The sequence below is a fragment of the Entelurus aequoreus genome, linkage group LG05 (genome assembly GCF_033978785.1).
Source record: "Entelurus aequoreus isolate RoL-2023_Sb linkage group LG05, RoL_Eaeq_v1.1, whole genome shotgun sequence".
NCBI lineage: Eukaryota > Metazoa > Chordata > Actinopteri > Syngnathiformes > Syngnathidae > Entelurus > Entelurus aequoreus.
This window is the reverse complement of record NC_084735.1, coordinates 69989160-70012247: the sequence shown is the minus strand read 5'-3', so window position 1 is coordinate 70012247 and position 23088 is coordinate 69989160. Positions and strand designations below refer to the sequence as shown.

The following is a 23088-nucleotide window of genomic DNA, read 5'->3' as shown; positions in this document are numbered from 1 at the left end:
TTAATATCTGCTTACTTTCTCTTTTAACATGTTCTAACTACAATTCTGTTAAAATGCAATAATCACTTATTCTTCTGTTGTTTGGATACTTTACATTAGTTTTGGATGATACCACAAATGTGGGTTTTAATCCGATACCAAGTAGTTACAGGATCATACATTGGTCATCATTTAAGTCCTTCTGTGTTCAGGGACATATTTCCTGAGTTTATAAACATAATATACATTTTTAAAAAAGGAATAAAGATTTTGTGATGCTAAAAAATATTGATGTAATCATAGTAGTATGGGCTAGATACACTCCTGTACTTGGTATCTTTACAGTGGATGTTAGGTGTAGATCCACCAATGGAGTTTGTTTACATTGTGACGCCGGTGAGCTACGGTGTGTAGTGAAGCATGTTTAGCTATTCCTCGTCCTGCAGGGATGATACTTGTAAGAAATTTACTTTATTTGTCACCATGGAGGCGAGGATTAGTGATTTAGAAGTAACTAAAACACTGTAGACTGCGGATGGACTTTAGCCGCTAGCTAGCTAGCCATGTCTTAAAGCACCTCTTCCTGAGAGCGTTTCAGTGTTATAACTTCCCCTTTATTGTTAGTTTTCAAGCCACAATGCATCCGTTCTTCCTTTTCTGTCTACACACTATGTCTGCTTGTAAGTACTCTGTGATTGTGCGCTGCCGAACATGCTCGTCTGCTCGTAAAAACAGCAATGTCACAACGTTAAAAAAAAGGCGGTTTAGTACTGAATATGATTCATTAGTATCGCGGTACTATACTAGTACCGGTATACTGTACAACCCTACCATGTAAAGGTCATTTTTCAGAATATAGGCCAATTGCTGTTCTGAATATGATAAAGGGAAAACATATTGTCACTTGTGTGTTTGAATTTGTGTGTTTAAAACAAGTGCTGCTGCTGCTGGGGGAGATTATTGAGGATTATATTAATGAGGTCTGTAATGCATAGTGCAGATACAATGCTTGTTGAGTACAATGTTCCTTGTTATCAGTATTACAAAGGGATCCAAGTACAATATGTTGCAATGTAAAACCTAACACAAAGAGTATTGGAAGATATTTACAATGCAACTTGTGCAGGGAGGGAGAGGACATTTGGATGGAGTCTTTGAATGTCGTGGGTTTGTCATTTTTCTCGTTTTGTTATTTTTATGTACCGTATTTTTCGGACTATAAGTCGCCGTTTTTTTCATAGTTTGGCCGGGGGTGCGACTTATACTCAGGAGCGACTTATGTGTGAAATTATTAACACATTACCGTAAAATATCAAATAAAATTAATTAGCTCATTCACGTAAGAGACTAGACGTATGAGATTTCATGGGATTTAGTGATTAGGAGTGACAGATTGTTTGGTAAACGTATAGCATGTTCTATATGTTATAGTTATTTGAATGACTCTTACCATAATATGTTACGTTAACATACCAGGCACGTTCTCAGTTGGTTATTTATGCGTCATATAACATACACTTATTCAGCCTGTTGTTCACTATTCTTTATTTATTTTAAATTGCCTTTCAAATGTCTATTCTTGGTGTTGGGTTTTATCAAATAAATGTCCCCAAAAAATGCGACTTATACATGTTTTTTTCCTTCTTTATTATGCATTTTCGGCAGGTGTGACTTATACTCCGGTGCAATTTATACTCCGAAAAATACGGTAATCTCTTAGAAAGGCTTGGCAACACAGAGCTATCCAAATTGAGTACCACTTTTCTCCGCAGGTCCAAGGTCGACATTGATTGTCTAGGTATCAAAGTAAAGGGGAGACTTTGATGTTCACTGTCAACGTGAAAATGTGAGTAAATGAAGAGTAACTTTTTTGCGGTAGATGAATAATACAGTCCTTGAAGGATATGCTTTGCAGGGCTCAGTGTTAGCTCGGTTTCTCGCATTTAGTGTTTTGTTTGACAAATACTGGTCTTGGATTATTTGCTTGTTTTGGAGGTTTTCCAGTTTAAAGGGGAAATGCACTTTTTTTTTTAAATAACGTTGCCCATTGTTCCCAATCATTGTTGTTTTATTGTTGTTGTGGTTGTTGTTATTATTGTTGTGTTTGCTGTTGTTGTTTTTGTCTCTCTCTCTTATCCCCATCTTGTCCCCACAATTTCCCCCTCTGTCTTCCTTTGTATTTCTCTTTCTGTCCCCTCCTGCTCCGGCCCGACTGCACCAAATAATAATGTAAATACATTTAATAAAGCCAAATACAAATAAGGCAACAAGAGAAGAATCCCACACTTCTCTTTTGTAAAGTACATTTGTACAGCCGATATGGGCATCTACATCAACTACAGTATATGATTTGCCTGAGAAGCTGGACAGGTCAACACAAAAAAGATGTGTAGTGAAGCCTGCTTTTTAGTTGTTTTTTGTTTGTTACAAATGTTATTAAATGTAATGCTTTTTATTCTCATGCTCCTACTCCTGAGTGGTATTTTCATAGCCTCCAGTCTTCTCTCTTATTAACCCTCATCCATACTGTAGCTCTCCGCTTCCCTTTGTGTCCCTCTAATGACAACAAGTAGAGTGGACCGGGCTTTTTTTCACTGCTCCAGGCCTCTTGTCTATTTCTGTCCGTCCTCTCTGTATCTGCCCATTTGACTTTTTGTTTCCTCTTGCGGCAAGAGCTGCTGTGATTCTGCCCTCTCTTGTTATTATTTCCTTTTAGTGTTTCGTCTTTATCTCCGTGGTTCTTTCTCCATCCGGAGAAAGAACTGGCTGCGTACTGTCAAAGATCTCGTAGCCGTGATGAACTGTCAGCACATTAGCCAGATTTTCATTTTCCACAGGTATGAGCAAAGGGAGCGGAGTTAGCCGCACAGGAGAGAAAGCGCCCCGCTATTAAACGTACACAAGATAAATATGCCGCCTAACTCAGCGTGCGTATGAGTCGCTCAGAAGACTGTAAAATGGGAAGTGCGGCGAGGATGTGAGACGGATTTAAGCGAGGTTGGCCGCCTCATTAGGCGCCGCTGCCTGGGAGTCAAAAGAGAGAAAAAAACAGGTTGACGCTTTAATAATATGTATATACTGTATGTGTGTATATATGTGTATATATATATATATATACGCATTGTATCTACAATTGACATTTTATTTAATTATTTGAGAAAAATCGAATAAATATGTATTCATTTGTTTTGGCCTTCGGCATTCCCTGTCAGGATTCACCACAGCAAGTCTATCCCATGTTTAATTTGGCACAGTTTTCACAGCGGATGCCCTTTTTGACGCAACCCCCCTATTTATCCATGCCTGGCACCAACACTGGACATCTCTACTGACTGAGTGCTGGGGGGCACTGGCTGGGAATCAAACTGGCAAAAGACAGCATTATGTGCAACTACAGAAATATCATCTATTATATATATATTATAAAAATACAATTACTAAAAATATTATTATTATTATACACAAAAAATGGGAAATAATGAACATTTTGCATACTTGTGGCTGCATAAACAGTAGATACTCAAGGTTTGCCGGCTCTATGAAAACAAGCTCAGAAGAAGCCCAGCAGGCAAAAGTATACACAGTCAACAATAACAAATTAACTCGTTTTGCATCACATGATTAATTCATGCAGAGATTCACCGTGATGATCAACAGCACTGAATCATGTGTGACAAGCTACGTAAATAATTAACTATTTCTGTCACGATCGGCTTAGCCGGAGCAGAAAAATAAATGGGGAAAAATAACAAAAAGTACACTCAAAAAGGAGTGGTGAAAAGGTGTGAGAAACAAAAAAAATGCGCAGAGAGGCTGTGGAGAATGACAATTAACTCTACAGCAGCCAAAGGGAACAAAAAGTGTGAGTGGAGTCAAAGCAGAGGAGATGTACACAACTGGAAGGGTGAAACATCAGGCAATCTACTGACACCGAGTGAAGGTACTGGAGAGCTTAAGTAGTCAGGAGGAAATGAGTATCAGGTGTGCAGGGCACTGCAACAAAAAGAAGATAGGTGGCGGAAGCGCTGCCTGATCATGACAATTTCTAATATATATATTATTTATATATATATATATATATATATATATATATATATATATATATATATATATATATATATATATATATATATATATATATTTTTTTTTTTTCATTATGTTTTCCTGTTTTTTCTGTTTATCTGGGCTCTGAAGTAGTTGCACATGCGTCATTTGAATGAGTGTTTGGCCGCGTGCCAAGTCGACCGTCAGCACAATAACCAAGACATGTTGTGTAGAAAAGGACACACCGCTAACCGTCTCACTCGTGTTTTACTTTATTGCAGGGGACAGAAAAGCAAGCCTAAATAAGCAACCACACGTTCAGACACAAGCCCAAAAAAACGCAACCTCCGACTCGCGAAATTCGCAGATGTGAGGTTTCTCCTCAAATCCTCAGTGCCAGGTAATGTTTTGCTTTGTTTTTCCTTTGTTATTGTCAATAGTGCTGTGTGTGTGTGTGTGTGTGTGTGTGTGTGTGTGTGTGTGTGTGTGTGTGTGTGTGTGTGTGTGTGTGTGTGTGTGTGTGTGTGTGTGTGTGTGTGTGTGTGTGTGTGTGTGTGTGTGTGTGTGTGTGTGTGTGTGTGTGTGTGTGTGTGTGTGTGTGTGTGTGCGTGTGTGTGCGTGTGTGTATGTGTGTATGTTTACTTCTCTTCCTCAATTTTTATTTTTCATTTTATTTTGTACAGCACTTTGTGTTTGCCACCTGCTTGTGCATGATAAGTGCTATGCAAATAAAGCTTGATTTGATTTGATTTAGAAAAAACAAGTCCAAAGTCACTTATAATAGTCGTACTTGGCAATGTTGGTAGCTACTGCAGTGTAGAGTTAGGGTGCTCTTCTGCTTTCCCCCAAAACAAAAATTTAAAGTGGTTATGAAGTCGCGACTCACTTCTTTTGAAGTCAAACTAAGCACTTTTTTTTTTTGAAACGCCTATGAGAGCACATTATTTTGGGGAAAGATGACGCACATGATCACTGCATGCATTAAAATGGTAAATAAAGTCAGATTACATATAAAAAGTAAATGCAACCAGGAAATGGGAGAGACTTTTTAGGGGTGCGCAATAAAGCAATTCCCATTGAAATCGCTATTCTTATTTATTCCGTTGTTTTAATTGATCAATCATTTTCGATAATTGAATAAAAATATAAGTACTATTGTATTATTATTATTACTATTACCTTGTTATTACTATTATTTTTAACTTAAGAATAAATTTTAAAAACTCTGTTTTTAGGTCATCTACGCACTTACTCGCTGTGAGTTTACAGTGTGTCAGCAGCTTTGGTAACCTGTTTTGAAAACGAGAAAAGTGATTAAGGATCTTTTATCACTTTTATACCAAATAATATATTGTAGGAATCGATTTGAATCAAGAATCATGTTCAATCAAGAATTGTGTTGAAACAAGAATTGATTCTTGAATCGAATCATTACCCTAAGAATCGGAATGAACCGTTAGTTTTTGTAAGCTTCACATACCTGTCACTAATATTGATGAATTTCAAAATAAAATTAAATAAACAAGTCACACATGGATTGTAAATAAAACATTTTAATGTAATTTTTGACAAGAGTGTCTGTGTGACAGGCTTACACTACCCATATTCACGTAGGTTTTATTTATTAAAAATATACGTTGCCCTGTCAGTTGGATGACAAATCAACATACAGGCTAACGGGCATCTATTTCCCCCGTTAGCATATATGTCGTTTTGTCATTGACCGGAATATCATGCTAAGCATTCGTTGCACGAACCTACTAGCTTTGTTAGACAAGATCATAGACTGTATTGGACAATATAGTTTACATACAAAATGTTTAAATTTCCATTTATTACAAGTAATAAGAAAACGTAAATGCCTGACTTACCTATCAAGGAGGAAATTAGCAAGTTTGGCGTAAAATGAAAAAATCTTCTCCGCCTTCAATCATCCCCGATACAAATCCTCCATTTGTTCCTGGCTTTGTCATGAATAAGTTGACAATCGTAACAACGTCTTTTATATTTACTAAGGTCTGACATGATTAGTAACTTTACCAGTGGCAGTAGCTCGACACAGTTGGCGGTGTGCAACTGGCAACCTGGATGTGACACAGTTACAGACTTTTTAATTGGGCAATTGGTGGAGGGTGGGGCATCAAAATGAAAACAATAACAAGATTTCGGGGCTGTAAATCTAATTTTGAAATGAGCATATCCCGGCTGAACTACTGTTATCAGTTATAAAGGTATTCAAAAAAGAACATGATTTATTAATGTCCTTTGACATATCAGGGCCATTTAATGATGACTTGACATGAAATTATTACAAATGGCACCTTTAAATATTATTTGTGTAATAAGGCTAATATAAACACAAACAAATGGTAAACAAAACATATCAAAAAATGCTATCACTGTCATGACCTGTCACCCAGGTCATGTCTTGTTTAATGTTGGTTCTGTTCTCTTATGTTTGAGTCTATTTCTGTTTGTTTGTATTTGCCTTTTTTAAGAGGCAAGAACAATCGTAACAATCACGACACAGCGGATAGCGAGGGGTATACGTACAAGTCAGCTCCACATCCAGATAGTTGGTTTTCCACTTTAAAATGGGACAGGAAAAAGGAAGTTGTAAAAAGGACTTGTCCTCGATTGCATCAGTCCAGGAACGAGACACGGCAGAGAATGTGTGTCTCCTGTAATTACTGCTTGGCATCCTGGCCACAGCAAGGCGATACATTTAATCCTGCATTTTATACCGCAGCAGCAAGGTATGCTAACATTAGTGTGGGTTTATTCTAGTCATGCTGAGCCGTGCATGCTGAAAAACTAGGACGAAGAGCAGTTCTCCCAGTATCTGCAGCAAACCAGGCACGAGAAACGGTACAGAAACATGTCAATATCAGCTGAGCTGAGGCAAGTAGAGTAAAAGAATAACACATTAAAGAGCAGCATGGTGTGTTTAACAAAGTTAATTTGAGGAGTTTTCCTGTCTTCACGCTGTGGTGTTAATTTCCATCTTTATCTCCTAACGTCTCTCAACATGACGGTCTTTCGTCTTCCTCTTCATTATCTCCAAGCAGTTTGTCGCCCCCAAAGGCAGTTTACTCTGCAAAACCATCTCATCGGCTTTGATTAGCTATTGTTCTGGAAGAGAGCTACTTTGTCTTGGATCACCGATGTCAAACTCAACGCCCGGGGGCCAAATATGGCCCGCCACATCTGTTTAAAGGCCTACTGAAACCCACTACTACCGACCACGCAGTCTATTAGTTTATATATCAATGATGAAATCTTAACATTGCAACACATGCCAATACGGCCGGGTTAACTTATAAAGTGCAATTTTAAATTTCCAGGGGAATATATGGCTGAAAACGTCTCGGTATGATGACGCCTGCGCGTGACATCACGGATTGTAGAGGACATTTTGGGACAGCATTGTGGCCAGCTATTAAGTCGTCTGTTTTCATCGCAAAATTCCACAGTATTCTGGACATCTGTGTTGGTGAATCTTTTGCAATTTGTTCAATGAACAATGGAGACAGCAAAGAAGAAAGCTGTAGGTGGGAAGCGGTGTATTTCGGCCGGCTGCAGCAACACACACACATAGCCGGTGTTTCATTGTTTACATTCCCGAAAGATGACAGTCAAGCTTTACCATTGGCCTGTGGAGAACTGGGACAACAGAGACTCTTACCAGGAGGACTTTGAGTTGGATACGCAGACGCGGTACCGTGAGTACGCAACCAGAATGTTGCCATAAGCATTTTGTTTAATTTGTATGTGTAACGCAGTACGCAGCTGCGGCTTCCAAACATTTGATCGCTTGCCCGTACGTGCGTGCCGCTATGTGCATGTCACGTACGTAACTTTGGGGACTTTGGGGAAATATATGTGCTGTATGAACTTTGGGGAGGTGAACTGTACTTTGGGCTGTGGGATTGAGTGTGTTGTGCGGGTGTTTGATTTGTATTGGCGGGTTATATGGACGGGAGGGGGGAGGTGTTTGTTATGCGGATTAATTTGTGGTATATTAAATATAAGCCTGGTTGTGTTGTGGCTAATAGAGTATATATATGTCTTGTGTTTATTTACTGTTTTAGTCATTCCCAGCTGAATATCACGTCCCACCCGCCTCTCACAGCATCTTCCCTATCTGAATCGCTTCCACTGCCCTCTAGTCCTTCACTCTCACTTTCCTCATCCACGAATCTTTCATCCTCACTCAAATTAATGGGGAAATCGTCGCTTTCTCGGTCCGAATCGCTCTCGCTGCTGGTGGCCATCATTGTAAACAAAGTGCAGATGTGAGGAGCTCCACAACCTGTGACATCACGCTCATATCGTCTGCTACTTCCGGTAGAAGAAAGGCTTTTTTATCAGCGCCCAAAAGTTGCGAACTTTATCGTCGATGTTCTCTACTAAATCCTTTCAGCAAAAATATGGCAACATCGCGAAATGATCAAGTATGACACATAGAAAGGACCTGCTATCCCCGTTTAAATAAGAAAATCGCATTTCAGTAGGCCTTTAAACCATATACAATTGTATTTACAATCCGCAAAGTATATGAAAATACTGTCTAAATATCACAAAATGCCACACATAAAGACAGCCATTTTGAATATGCCACATTATTTCCATAGATTGACGTCACTTGAGTATCACTTCTGCACTCTGACCATATTATCAGGTCAGTCATACTGGAAATATACAAACATTGGCAAGAGATGTACTGTTTATCATTCACAATCCTTATGTAAGACAAGAACACATACTGTATGCTCGGCTTTTTTATGCATTTGAAATCGTAAATAAATAGCTAACAATTGAGTCAACAGATCGAGGGTCCTCTATTGCGCTCACTATACCCTCTAAAAACAGCCAGAAAGCTCCAACAATACTCTGTTTACATGTTGTGACCTGAGAATTAACCAAATATGAGTGATATTGTTATTATAAGCGCAAACGCAGACCAACTATTTTAGCAGCGCAATAATAGCAGTGAGCTAATGCTAGCTTACGCTGCTATTGTTGGCACACTGAACCAGCGGCTGCTTCTGCTTTGTCTCAAACTTGCGAATAATAAATTCTAGATTATAATTCATGCATGTCTCACCTGGTGAGGGCGGTCGCATCTCTCTCCGCTCCCTCCTTCCCTCCCTGCTTGCTCTCTTTGTTTTTGTCTTGTTTGAACTATTTTGAAGCCTCTTTTCTTGAGCTGTCCTCAAATCTAAACATCAAAATGAATTTGATCAACTGGACTCTCGACGCAATTGACACAGTCTTTTCGACAAGGAAAAGAGGCTCGGGGGAGCCTGGCTGCCCTGATGGAACCATTGCTGCGGGGTACGTGAGAGATTCCTGGAATACTTGGAGAATCATGTGCCTCTCAGTCCTTTCCATCGAGGACGTGGAAGACATCTACCTATTTGGAGCTGTGATCGCAGGGCATTTGCTGATTGGGCTGGGCATTGCTCTGGTGTATCGTCAAATTCGGAAGACGATGGCAGCCACTCAAGGGGCCAACAGGCTGTTCAACGCAATGGAAGGAATGGGTCGTGCTGTGGGATCACAGACTGGAGCGATTGCTGATTTGAATCGCAAGGTAGATTCGATCTTGATGATGTTACAGAAAGAATAAATTGGAATTGTCAGAGCCAGCATACAGAGCAGGAATGTCATTGTTTTGACTGCTCGAAGAAAAAAAACAACATCTTAATCTACGATTTGACTCCCTCGAATGGCCTTGAGGAACAGGCTGTTTGAAAACACTCCCCCGAGGACTCCTCAAAGATGGACGCTTTTGACCTTTCCCTTTTCTTCAAAAGCACCTGGGTCGGACTCTTGAACTCTTGAACTCTTGGGGCCGGCCTCGGCCCATAAAGACAATCCAACATCTCACCCAAGTTAATTGGGCATACATGCACGCATATACCCTTCCCCAATCAACGCCTTCACCACTGCTTTATTCCTCCGGGGTTGTGGGGGCTGAGCAGCGCTTAACAGCAGCTGCTGGCCTCCAAGGTCCTGTTGGATGACTTTGTTGCGAGTTTGTTGTGATTAAATGTACCTTGTTTATGTGTGCCATGCTATGTGAGGTTTTTTTTTCCTCGGACTCAGTCTGGACCATTCCTGAGGGTCCAGCCTCAGACTGATATTTTTTTTTACTTCCACCCTCCCCCCAATGTCACCTTTTTCCCACCTTTTTGAGGAGCGCCTAAGTGAGGCTGATCCGTTGGCGGTCCCGTCTTGTCTCCCTGTAACGTATGTCTGCTCTTAGCGGGATTGTGCCGAAAATGTAATTTCAGTTCTTATGTGTCTTGTACATGTAAGAATGGACAATAAAGCTGATTGATTGATTGATTGATTGGTAGTAGACAAATGTGGCCATGAACTGACAGGCTGGTTGACTTTGACACATACTTGCCAACCTTGAGACCTCCGATTCCGGGATGTGGGGGGTGGGGTGGGGCGGGGCTGGGGGCGGGGCTGGGGGCGTGGTTAAGAGGGGAGGAGTATATTATATGGTACTTTAACTTTAACTTATAGCTAGAATTCACCAACTTGAGTATTTCATATATATATATATATATATATATATATATATATATATATATATATATATATATATATATATATATATATATATATATATATATATATATATATATATGAATGAAATACTTGACTTTCAGTGAATTCTAGCTATATATATATATATATTTTATTTTATTATACATATAAATAAAATAAATACTTGAATTTCAGTGTTCCGGAGGCTATCCAGTAGATGGCAGTATTGTCCTGTTTAAGAGTGTCACAACATTGCTGTTTACGGCAGACAAACTGCTTTACGGTAGACGGAAACGTGACTGCTGTTGTTGTGTGTTGTTACCGCGCTGGGAGGATGTTAATGAAACTGCCTAGCAATAAACCCACATAAGAAACCAAGAACTCGCCCTCGATCATTCTACAGTTATAACGTGATTGGGCAGGCACGCTGTTTATATCGTGGGAAAGCGGACGTGAAAACAGACTGTCGCCGCTGTCCCCACTCAGGTCCGCGTGGAGCTGGAGGGAGCGAGGCCTCCAGCTCCGGCTGAATTCCGGGAGTTTATCGGGAGAAAATTTCTTCCGGGAGGTTTTCGGGAGAGGCGCTGAATTCCGGGAGTCTCCCGGTAAAACTGTGAGGGTTGGCAAGCATGCTTTGACATCCCCCGAGATGGCGAAAAAGAGTATTTAAGTGTTTATTTTATTATGGTTTATTATAATCAATGTGTATGTTTGGCACCTACCAATGCTGCTAATGCTATAGTCATACTTGCCAACCCTCTCGAATTTTCCGGGAGACTCCCAAATTTCAGTGCCTCTCCCGAAAATCTCCCGGGACAACCATTCTTCCGAATTTCTCCCGATTTCCAGCCGGACAACTATATTGGAAGGCACGCCCCCGAGTGAGGACAGCATGTCGTCACGTCCGCTTTCCCTCCAAATATACAGCGTGCCGGCCCAGTCACGTTATAACATCTACGGCTTTTGGAGCTCAGTGCGCAACTGCACACACAACAAGAAGGAGACTATTATATATGTCTCCGTTATCCATAGGTTTATCTATAACCCATAAAGTAGGCAGGCACGGAGCTATTTCTCAGCGTGTGTTTATTCCAGCCGGCACGTTAATACACTGACACACAACATCCGGATTCCCATCATGCATTGCTTCAAAACTACGGCAAGTAGTAATGTCCAAAAACATAACAGACGAAGCAGAAGAACGAAGAAGAGACAGTCATGGCGACGACGAGTAAGAAGAAGTACGCCTGCAAGTTCCACAAGAATTTCAGTTCATCCAGGACAACTCGAAGGGGAAGGGGTATGCTAGGGAGAGATGGAAGATTCCAGACTCTGGTGCAGTTGATGAAAGGCACTTTTGTGTGTGCCTGCAAATTAAATTTCACAGATGCTGCCCATACCTATGCTCCTTCAAAGGCTGTCTGGCTGCAAAGCATTGCACTTTCAAATACAACAATGAGTAGAGGAGTGTTATGTGTGTGTATATGTGTAAATAAATGAACACTGAAATTCAAGTATTTCTTTTATTTTTATATATATATATATATATATATATATATATATATGTATATATATATATATATATATATATATATATATATATATATATATATATATATATATATATATATATATATATATATATATATATATATATATATATATATATATATATATGTATATATATATATATATAATAAAATAAATATATATGTGTGTATATATATATATATATATATATATATATATATATATATATATATATATATATATATATATATATATATATTTTTTTTTTTTTTTTAATATATATATATATATATATATATATATAGCTAGAATTCACTGAAAGTCAAGTATTTATTTTATTTATATATATATATATATATATATATATATATATATATATATATATATATATATATATATATATATATATATATATATATATATATATATGTATATATATATATATATATAAGAAATACTCAAGGTTGGCAAGTATGGCTATAGTGTTTCAATAAAGCTGCATCCTTTTAGCTCTCGGCCTCTAAAACTTGCAGCTCATCCTCTTTGTGTTCGGGCTCAACAATATAAAGTCCTGGATCATAACTTTTTCCAGAGTGGGAGACGGCGTGGTGCGGTTAAGAGAGTGGCCGTGCCAGCAACCTGAGGGTTCCTGGTTCAATCCCCACCTTCTACCAACCTCGTCTCGTCTGTTGCGTCCTTGAGCAAGACACTTCACCCTTGCTCCTGATGGGTCGTGGTTAGGGCCTTGCACGCCATCAGTGTGTGAATGTGTGAGTGTGAATGGGTGAGTACCTTGAAGGTAGAAAAGCGCTATACAAGTATAACCCATTTGAATTTACAAAGTAAATGTTGGCTCTCACAAAGTCTGCTTAATTAGCATTATTGTTGATGGGGAAGGGATCTGTGGTTGCTTACGCGACGTCACACGATCATGTGACTGGTTTGCTCATTATCTCTCAAAATGGCTCGGGGATCTCCCTGAGATTGATACTATTTTGATCATAACTATTTACTCGCAAACTTTGGATGTCTTTTGGTGTTGTAACTCAGATATATTTGATAATAGCTTCAATATAGAGGCAACTTGTTTTTCCACCCTACTGGTACTTTAATGTGGTCCACCAAGTTATATATGTTGCCAGCCACATCTTTTTTGCAGTGGCCCACCATATGATTTATGTGGCCTGCAAAAGGCTGGAAATGAAAAAGCACTCTCTGGCTGAATGTAGTAGTTGCACGTGCAATTGCTTGTATTCTACACTATAATATTATCTGATGTACCAAGCATTTTTTTTGGGTATCGAAAATAAACACTTAAATGTCTGCTTGTCATCTTAGTCAAGACAAATATAATAATCAAAAACAGCTGGATTTGCAAATTGTATATTCACTGTTACATGTGGCCTTCTGAGAGCAGCCATCATTGATTTTGACACCCCCGGTCTCGGCCATAAAAGTCATATATAGTCCTTTAGCCACTGACACGGTAGAAGCAGTGCATCATGGGTACTAAAGAATTCTCTCATGCACACCTAATGCTTGATGCATAAAATGCAGCAGAAGCAAATTATGCAGCCGGACACTCCTTTTTCACTCCTGTGGCCTCCAAAGCTTCCCTGGGGGCTCAGGAAACATTTTCCAGGACGGAATTGGTAATCCCTTTAGGATGGTCCCAGGCGTGCCTGGGGGTTTCAAATCAGTTGGATGTGCCCAGAATATCTCCGAAGCAGACGTCCCACTGGTGTTCTAATCACATGACCACCGCTTTAAATGGGTTTTAATGCAAAGTGATTTCATGTCAGGCTTTGGGACGACTGCAGGGTGTACCTTTTTTCTGACTTTTTGGTGCCATTTTTATATCTAAAGCACTGGTTCTCAAACTTTTTTCACCAAGTACTAGCTCAGAAAACACCAGAATTACCAACATTAAAATACAGTAGCATAGTATTGTATTTAACAAGTATATTTTATATTTTTGGTCACTCTACAAGCTGGAATATACTCTCGCATCGCGTAGATTACGTCCCCCACAACGGCGTCTTGTTTGATTTATAGTTCTTCCGTGGGGGGGGGGGACGATGAAGTTCGCAACTTTTGCTCGCTGATAAAAAAGCCTTGCCTGTACCGGAAGTAGCGTGACGTCACAGGAGCTAGTATTCCTCACAATTCCCCGTTGTTTACAATGGAGCGAGAGAGATTCGGAGCGACAAAGCGACGCTTACCCCATTAATTTGAGCGAGGATGAAAGATTCGTGGATGAGGACCGTTAGAGTGACGGACTAGAATGCAGTGAAATACATATCTTTTTTCGCTCTGACCGTAACTTAGGTACAAGCTGGCTCATTGGATTCCACACTCTCTCCTTTTTCTATTGTGGATCACGGATTTGTATTTTAAACCACCTCGGATACTATATCCTCTTGAAAATGAGAGTCAAGAACGCGAAATGGACATTCACAGTGACTTTTATCTCCACGACAATACATCGACGAAGCTCTTTAGGATGAGCTAACGTGATAGCATCTGTCTCAAATGCAGATAGAAACAAAATAAATAAATCCCTGACTGGAAGGATAGACAGAAGATCAACAATACTATTAAACCATGTACATGTAACTACACGGTTAATAGTTCTCAGCCTGGCAAAGCTTAACAATGCTGTTGCTAACGACGCTAAGGCTAACTTAGCAACTTAGCAACCGGACCTCACAGAGCTATGATAAAAACATTAGCGCTCCACCTACGCCAGCCAGCCCTCATCTGCTCATCAACAGCCGTGCTCACCTGCGTTCCAGCGATCGACGGCGCGACGAAGGACTTCATCCGTGGGTTTGGCGGCTAGCATCGGCTAGGCGTCTGCTATCCAAGTAAGTAGTCCTTGTTGTGTTGCTACAGCCAGCCACTAATACACCGATCCCACCTACAACGTCCTTCTTTGCAGCCTCCATTGTTCATTAAACAAATTGCAAAAGATTCACCAACACAGATGCCCAGAATACTGTGGAATTATGAAATGAAAACAGAGCTTCTACGGGCTCCGAATACTTCCCTTGCCCTCGTGACGTCACACGCATACGTCAGCATAATAAAACGTTTTTAACCGGAAGTGTGGCGAGAAATTTAAAATTGCACTTTATAAGTTAACCCGGCCGTATTGGCATGTGTTGCAATGTTAAGATTTCATCATTGATATATAAACTATCAGACTGCGTGGTCGGTAGTAGTGGGTTTCAGTAGGCCTTTAATGCATATGTTTAATCGCTGTTGTTTTATTTCATTCAATAATTTGCATATTTCAAGCATAAAGTCTGCTCACCTGTCAGATTCATTCTGGTTGTGCTAACCGACTTCAAAATAATTGTATTTTGTTCATGGTGTAATGATAAGTGTGACCAGTAGATGGCAGTCACACAAACGAGCTACATGTGGACTACATGTTGACGCCTGTTGTTCACAGTCTTCGTAATAACGGTGTAATATAAAACGGTGTTAAAAACACTGTTACTTTTACTAGTAACGAGTAATCCAATTATTTACTTTTAGATCCGTTACAACGCCGTTAGCAATAGTTTGATGTAACGTGGCACGCTACTTTTGATGTGGTTTTATGTCAACAACAAGACTGTGTCATAAGTGCAGAAATTTCAATATCTTTTCACTGGTGAAAGCAACAAGCAGCACTGCACTAAAATGAACCTGATATCAAACAGGAAGAGGCGACATCAGACTGTGACACATGATGGGAATAATGAACAAAAAAATCAATGATAGAAAGTGAAAAACTTGCCATCCAAACAATACACAGTTTGTTGACAAGAAGATATGACAGCCTTTGAAGCACATTTATTCTCTTTATTAACCAAAGGTAACACAATCCGGTGAAACGATTCAAAAGAGTGCTAAAGCTACTAAATGCAGCTCCATTGAAACACACACACACACGCACACAGACACACACACACGCACACAGACACATACAGACACACAGCGCCCTCAAATGAAACATCTCTCAAATGCATATGCCAGATATTTGAAGATGAATTAATTCCATTTATACATTTCATTCGTAATTCAATTAATTTTTTGGTAAAGTAACGAGTAAATATAATTAATTTCATTTTAAAAGGAATTTTCAGAACACTGGTTGTTCAATAAATGACGCTAGCAAGCAAGCCCAAAACTTTGACATCTAATTGAGAATATACTGTAGAACATTGCAAAAGTCTGTCAAAAATGTTTTAGTACGACTTTGGTAAGCTACGCAGCTGCACCGCTTGATGGATTGTCGGCACATTACGGCTGCTGTAGTCAGACGTACTGTGCTTCAACATACGGACGCATAAGGACCCCAAAATGGCACCAGTTGGGAGACATATTATCTGGCGGTTTTTTTTGCAATATTATGCAAAACCAACTTACCTATTGGTGGTACCTGCTGATGTGTATTTGGGATCTGCATAAGTCCTGAAAAATTGCGCGTGACCACTATTGTAGTCCGCGCCATAGTCAACAGGCTCCTTCCTTATCTGTATCCACTTGTTGTGGGACATTCATCCTCCCCTTTTGCCATTTCTAATATAAAGTAGCGTACAGTTCTAACAAGGGATGTCCGATAATATCGGACTGACGATATTATCGTCCGATAAATTCTTTAAAATGTAATATCAGAAATGTTCGGTATTGGTTTCAAAAAGTAAAATGTATGACTTTTGAAAACGCCGCTGTGTACACGGACGTAGGGAGAAATACAGAGCGCCAATAAACCTTAAAGGCACTTCCTTTGCATGCCGGCCCAGTCACATAATATTTAAGGCTTTTCACACACACACAAGTGAATGCAAATCATACTTGGTCAACAGCCAAACAGGTCACACTGAGGGTAGCCGTATAAACAACTTTAACACTGTTACAAATATGCGCCACACTGTGAACCCACACCAAACAAGAATGACAAACACATTTCGGGAGAACATCCGCACCGTAACACAACATAAACACAACAGAACAAATACCCAGAACCCCTTGCAGCACTAACTCTTCCGGGACGCTACAATATACACCCCCCGCTACCCTCTCCCCCCACCTTAACCCCGCCCCCCAACCCCGCCCACCTCAGCCTCCTCATGCTCTCTCAGGGAGAGCATGTCCCAAATTCCAAGCTGCTGTTTTGAGGCATGTTAAAAAAAATAATGCACTTTGTGACTTCAATAATATGTAGGAAAAAATATATAATATGTTTCTTTAAAGGCCTACTGAAACCCACTACTACCGACCACGCAGTCTGATAGTTTATATATCAATGATGAAATCTTAACATTGCAACACATGCCAATACGGCCGGGTTAACTTATAAAGTGCAATTTTAAATTTCCTGGGAAATATCCGGCTGAAAACGTCTCGGTATGATGACGTTTGCGCGTGACGTCACGGAGTTTGCGGAAGTATTGGGACACATTGTATCCCAATACAAACAGCTCTGTTTTTATCGCAAAATTCCACAGTATTCTGGACATCTGTGTTGGTGAATCTTTTGCAATTTGTTTAATGAACAATGAAGACAGCAAAGAAGAAAGCTGTAGGTGGGATCGGTGTATTAGCGGCCGGCTGCAGCAACACAACCAGGAGGACTTTGAGTTGGATAGCAGACGCGCTACCGTGAGTACGCAGCTTTCTTCCAAACATTTGATCGCTTGCCCATCCGTGCGTGCCGCTATGTGCATGTCACGTACGTAACTTTGGGGAAATATATGTGCTGTATGAACTTTGCGGAAGTGAACGGTACTTTGGGCTGTGGGATTGAATGTGTTGTGCGGGTGTTTGAGTTGTATTGGCGGGTTATATGGACGGGAGGGGGGAGGTGTTTGTTATGCGCGATTCATTTGTGGCATATTAAATATAAGCCTGGTTGTGTTGTGGCTAATAGTGTATATATATGTCTTGTGTTTATTTACTGTTTTAGTCATTCCCAGCTGAATATCAGGTCCCACCCGCCTCTCACAGCATCTTCCCTATCTGAATCGCTTCCACTGCCCTCTAATCCTTCACTCTCACTTTCCTCATCCACGAATCTTTCATCCTCGCTCAAATTAATGGGGTAATCGTCGCTTTCTCGGTCCGAATCGCTCACGCTGCTTGTGGCCATGATTGTAAACAATGTGCGGATGTGAGGAGCTCCACAACCTGTGACGTCACGCTACTTCCGGTCCAGGCAAGGCTTTTTTATCAGCGACCAAAAGTTGCAAACTTTATCGTCGACGTTCTCTACTAAATCCTTTCAGCAAAAATATGGCAATATCGCAAAATGATCAAGTATGACACATAGAGTGGACCTGCTATCCCTGTTTAAATAAGAAAATCGCATTTCAGTAGGCCTTTAATGCGCCTTATAATCCAAGCGACTTTTGAAAGGAAAACAGACTTGAATAGACCTGCTCATCGGCATTGTGCCTTATAGTCCGGTGCGCCCTATGGTCCGAAAAATACGGTATTTTATCTGCGTAAACGCTTATAATAACGATGTTGCTAATATTTGGTTAATATTCAGGTCACAAGATGGAGTATTTTTGGCGGTTTTTGTATGCATTTTTAGAGTGATTTGTGCACCTTTGCTAGTCATCTTTGCTAGCCACCTCGAACTAGCCGATTATTACAATTAGAATGCAAAAAACACAAAAACATGTGATTTTATCTCTCATACGGGTTGTGAATGATAGGAAAAATGTTTTTTTTTAAAAGTGCAGTTCCCCTCTAAGAGACTGAAGCAAAGTTGCCATGTAAGCAGTTTTAAATTTGACGCCGCCGTTACCGCAAAATTGTAGAGCAGCAACTTCGCGTCACCTTCCTTGTTTTTTCAAGTCCCCAAAACGTCACCGACCTTGACTGTTCATTTGCCTGTTAAATCGCGAGTTTTGCTTTTTATGCTGGCGGCAAACTAGCTCGCCGAGGGAAGTGCTGGCTCAGCAAAGAGCAGGGATGCGACTCGGGGGCCATAAAGTGGACAATCGCCTCGACCTGACTGAGCCTTACGGTGAGCCCCATTAAGCACACAGGGTGTACACGCTAGATGGTACCAGGTCTGGATGTTTTTTTTATCAGACAAAAACAGAAAGGGCATTCAGGTGTTTAACATCCAGTCATTTCAGCGTTTTCACAACAACTCTTGCAGGTGTTTTTTCATTTGACTGCCATTTTTTCTGTCCGCATGCTTTTGCCATGTTTCGTGTAGTTGTGTTCATTGTATCGCTGCACCTTGTAGCTTGCTAAGAAAAAAAGGGGAATGGTCTCTTTTTCTACTGTTTGTCATCAATTTCAAATATGTCTCACAATAGTGTTAGCTTTAAAGGCCTACTGAAACCCACTACTACCGACCACGCAGTCTGATAGTTTATATATCAATGATGAAATCTTAACATTGCAACACATGCCAATACGGCCACGTTAACTAAAGTGCAATTTTAAATTTCCCGGGAAACTTCCGGCTGAAAACGTCTATGTATGATGACGTTTGCGCGTGACGTCAATGGTTGAAGCGGAAGTATTGGGACACATTGTATCCCAATACAAACAGCTCTGTTTTCATCGCAAAATTCCACAGTATTCTGGACATCTGTGTTGGTGAATCTTTTGCAATTTGTTTAATGAACAATGGAGACTGCAAAGAAGAAAGTTGTAGGTGGGATCGGTGTATTAGCGGCTGGCTGCAGCAACACAACCAGGAGGACTTTGAGTTGGATAGCAGACGCGCTACCGTGTGTACGCTGCTTTCTTCCAAACATTTGATCGCTTGCCCGTCCGTGCGTGGCGCTAAGTGCATGTCACGTACGTAACTTTGGGGAAATATATGTTTCTTGCCGACTCTGATGGCGGCCGGGGTGTCGTCGAAAGCTACAACGCCCGCCGCCGTGCCGCTGTCCTCACCTTGACTTCCTCCGTCTCCGGGCCGCCGACCGCATCGATGATCGGGTGAAGTCCTTCGTCGCGCCGTCGATCGCTGGAACGCAGGTGAGCACGGGTCGTGATGAGCAGATGAGAGCTGGCGTAGGTGGAGAGCTAATGTTTTTAGCATAGCTCTGTCGAGGTCCCGTAGCTAAGTTAGCTTCAATGGCGTCGTTAGCAACAGCATTGCTAGGCTTCGCCAGGCGGCACAGCATTGACCGTGTGGTTACAGGTACAGAGTTTGGTAGTGTTGTTGATCTTCTGTCTATCCTTCCAGTCAGGGGCTTATTTCGTCTGTTTCTATATGCAGTTAAGCACGATGCTATCACGTTAGCTCCGTAGCTAAAGTGCTTCGCCGATGTATTGTCATGGAGATAAAAGTCACTGTGAATGTCCATTTCGCGTTCTCGACTCTCATTTTCAAGAGGATATAGTATCCGAGGTGGTTTGAAATACAAATCCGTGATCCCCAATAGAAAAAGGAGAGAGTGTGGAATCCAATGAGCCAGCTTGTTCCTAAGTTACGGTCAGAGCGAAAAAAGATACGTCCTGCACTGCACTCTAATCCTTCACTCTCACGTTCCTCATCCACAAATCTTTCATCCTGGCTCAAATTAATGGGGTAATCGTCGCTTTCTCGGTCCGAATCGCTCCCGCTGCTGGTGTAAACAATGTGCAAATGTGAGGAGCTCTTCAACCTGTGACATCACGCTACTTCCGGTACAGGCAAGGCTTTTTTTATCAGCGACCAAAACTTTATCGTCGATGTTCTCTACTAAATCCTTTCAGCAAAAATATGGCAATATCGCGAAATGATCAAGTATGACACATAGAATAGATCTGCTATCCCTGTTTAAATAGGAAAATTTCATTTCAGTAGGCCTTTAATTTATTTGTCCACACAATGGTTGCCATTGTGCTTTTTACACACAGTATACACTTAGGGTAGGGGTGTCAAACTCGTTCAGATTTCAAATTTACAGTATGTTATTTATGTAGTTTGATTATTTTCCTCGACTGATGTACTAACATCATGTGGTTTATTTTGGACATATGTAGCATCATCTAAAAAGATACAAAAAATTGCTATTGCGACATCCAGTGGACACATTTAAAACAGCTGCTTCTTTCATTCCAAAATTTCAGGTTAATTTTTATACTTTGCAAACTCATTCCGCGGGCTGTATAAAACCTGTTCACGGGCCTGATCCGGACCTCGGGCCTTACGTTTGACACCCCTGACTTAGGGTGTACAATAATGTAAATGTTGGGGTCAATGCGATACCAAGTAAATACCGGGCAAGTATCGGCCATTCCGATACGTTTTACTTGAAAATTTCAAGACCATTGAAAAATTTTGTGATTTTGCCTTTAATTCGTTGATTATGATTATAACCACACAGGAAAAACGTTTTTTTGAACAATCTAATGATGTTTAGTACAACAATCTGGATCCGGGTCGAGATCGAGGAAGACTCGTCGTGGAGTATGAACACCTCAGGGATCATCAAAAAGGCACAGCAGAGACTTTACTTTCTGAGACTCCTCAAAAAGAACAACCTGGCACAAAAACTGCTTGTGTCCTTCTATCGCTGCTCAACAGAGAGTGTGCTGACATGCTGCATGTGTGTATGGTATGCCAGCTGCACGGCGGCAGAGAAAAACGCACTTCAGAGGGTCATAAAAACTGCCATGAAGATCACTGGCTGCTCTCTCCCCTCCCTAGATGAACTGTACAGTGCCAGGTGCCTCAAAAAGGCCCAAAACATCATAAGGGACCCATCTCATCCTGGACATAAACTTTTTGAACTGTTGCCCTCGGGCAGGAGATACAGGACAATAAAATGCCGGACAAACAGACTTAAGAACACTTTTTACCCGAGAGCAATGCTGTCGCTGAACACAAGACGACAATAATGACTGTGCATGTGAGCTGAGTGCTTGCTATTTTTATGTATTGTATGTATTTGTATCTATTTATCTATGTTCTTATGTTTTTATGTGTTATGAATTTGCACTAAATTAGTGTTGCTTGCAATTTCGTTGTACAATGTACAATGACAATAAAGATATATTCTATTCTATTCTAATGTGTGCTAAAAAAAATGGATTGACAACCATATAGCGATTATTATTATACCGATTCTAAATAAATTCATAATTCTAAAGTAGATGGAAGAAAAGTTGTTTATTTTATTTGTTTAAGTTTTTAGGATAGTTCTGAAAAATGTCGCTCATGTTTTTGTATATTTTTATAGTCAGCTTTTTTTATGCGATACAAAGCATAGTGAAATACAATTACATTTAATAAATAAAAAATCTATTTAGTAATAAATAGGTTGAATTAAATAGATATATCAGTAAATAGTTCAAACCAGGGATTTGAATCTATGAATTGAGTATTAAATAGATAATCCATCGGTAAATATTAGGGGTGCTGAAAATTTTTTGTTCACATGTGAATCGCAATTCTTATTTATTCCAATTCCATTTTCAAGAATCGATTAAAAATATATATTTTATAGTTTTTTTTAACGAATCAGTTTTTAAAAATATGATTCTTAAGCCATTTCCGCACTTATTTGCTGCACCAAGAGCAAAGAGGAGCTTTTGTAACCTGCTTTGAAAATGATTAATTATCATACTTATACCAAATAATATACTACGAGAATCGATTGAAATTGAGATTCGTGTTGAATTGAGAACCGATTCCTCACCCCAAGAATTGAAATGAATTGCGAGTTGTTGTAATATTCCCATCCTTCCAATGCAGTATATTCCATACCAGTGGTTTTCACCAAGTACCACCACAGAAAAAACGTGCCTCTCCAGGTACCGCCATGGTGGCCGACATTAAAATAAGGTAGCGTAGCAGGCCCAAGTATTGGATAATGTGGAGACCACTCGGTTCCCACGCGTGTTTAGGGATAGAATTAACGGAGTAAGACGGTTCTGTTTGTGTATTAGTTGATCAGAGGATGTTGTTGTGGTTTGTGAAGCCCTTTGAAGCACCTGTGATTAAGGGCTATACAAATA

The 23088-nt window shown here is 40.2% G+C and overlaps 1 protein-coding gene and 1 long non-coding RNA gene across 4 annotated transcripts in view; one reads left to right on the top strand and one right to left on the bottom strand.

Moving 5' to 3' along the window:
- kctd16b (potassium channel tetramerization domain containing 16b) overlaps positions 1–23088 on the bottom strand; it is a 357075-nt gene that overhangs the window by 287607 nt on the left and 46380 nt on the right. The gene's annotated exons all lie outside the window — the stretch shown is intronic.
- LOC133650959 (uncharacterized) lies at positions 1767–21903 on the top strand. Of its 2 annotated transcripts, none has more exons than XR_009826342.1 (3): positions 1767–1825; positions 4305–4423; positions 21779–21903. It is a non-coding gene; the product is annotated as an uncharacterized LOC133650959 (long non-coding RNA). The 2 variants fall into 2 exon arrangements; XR_009826343.1 differs by lacking the exon at positions 21779–21903 and adding an exon at positions 6811–7920.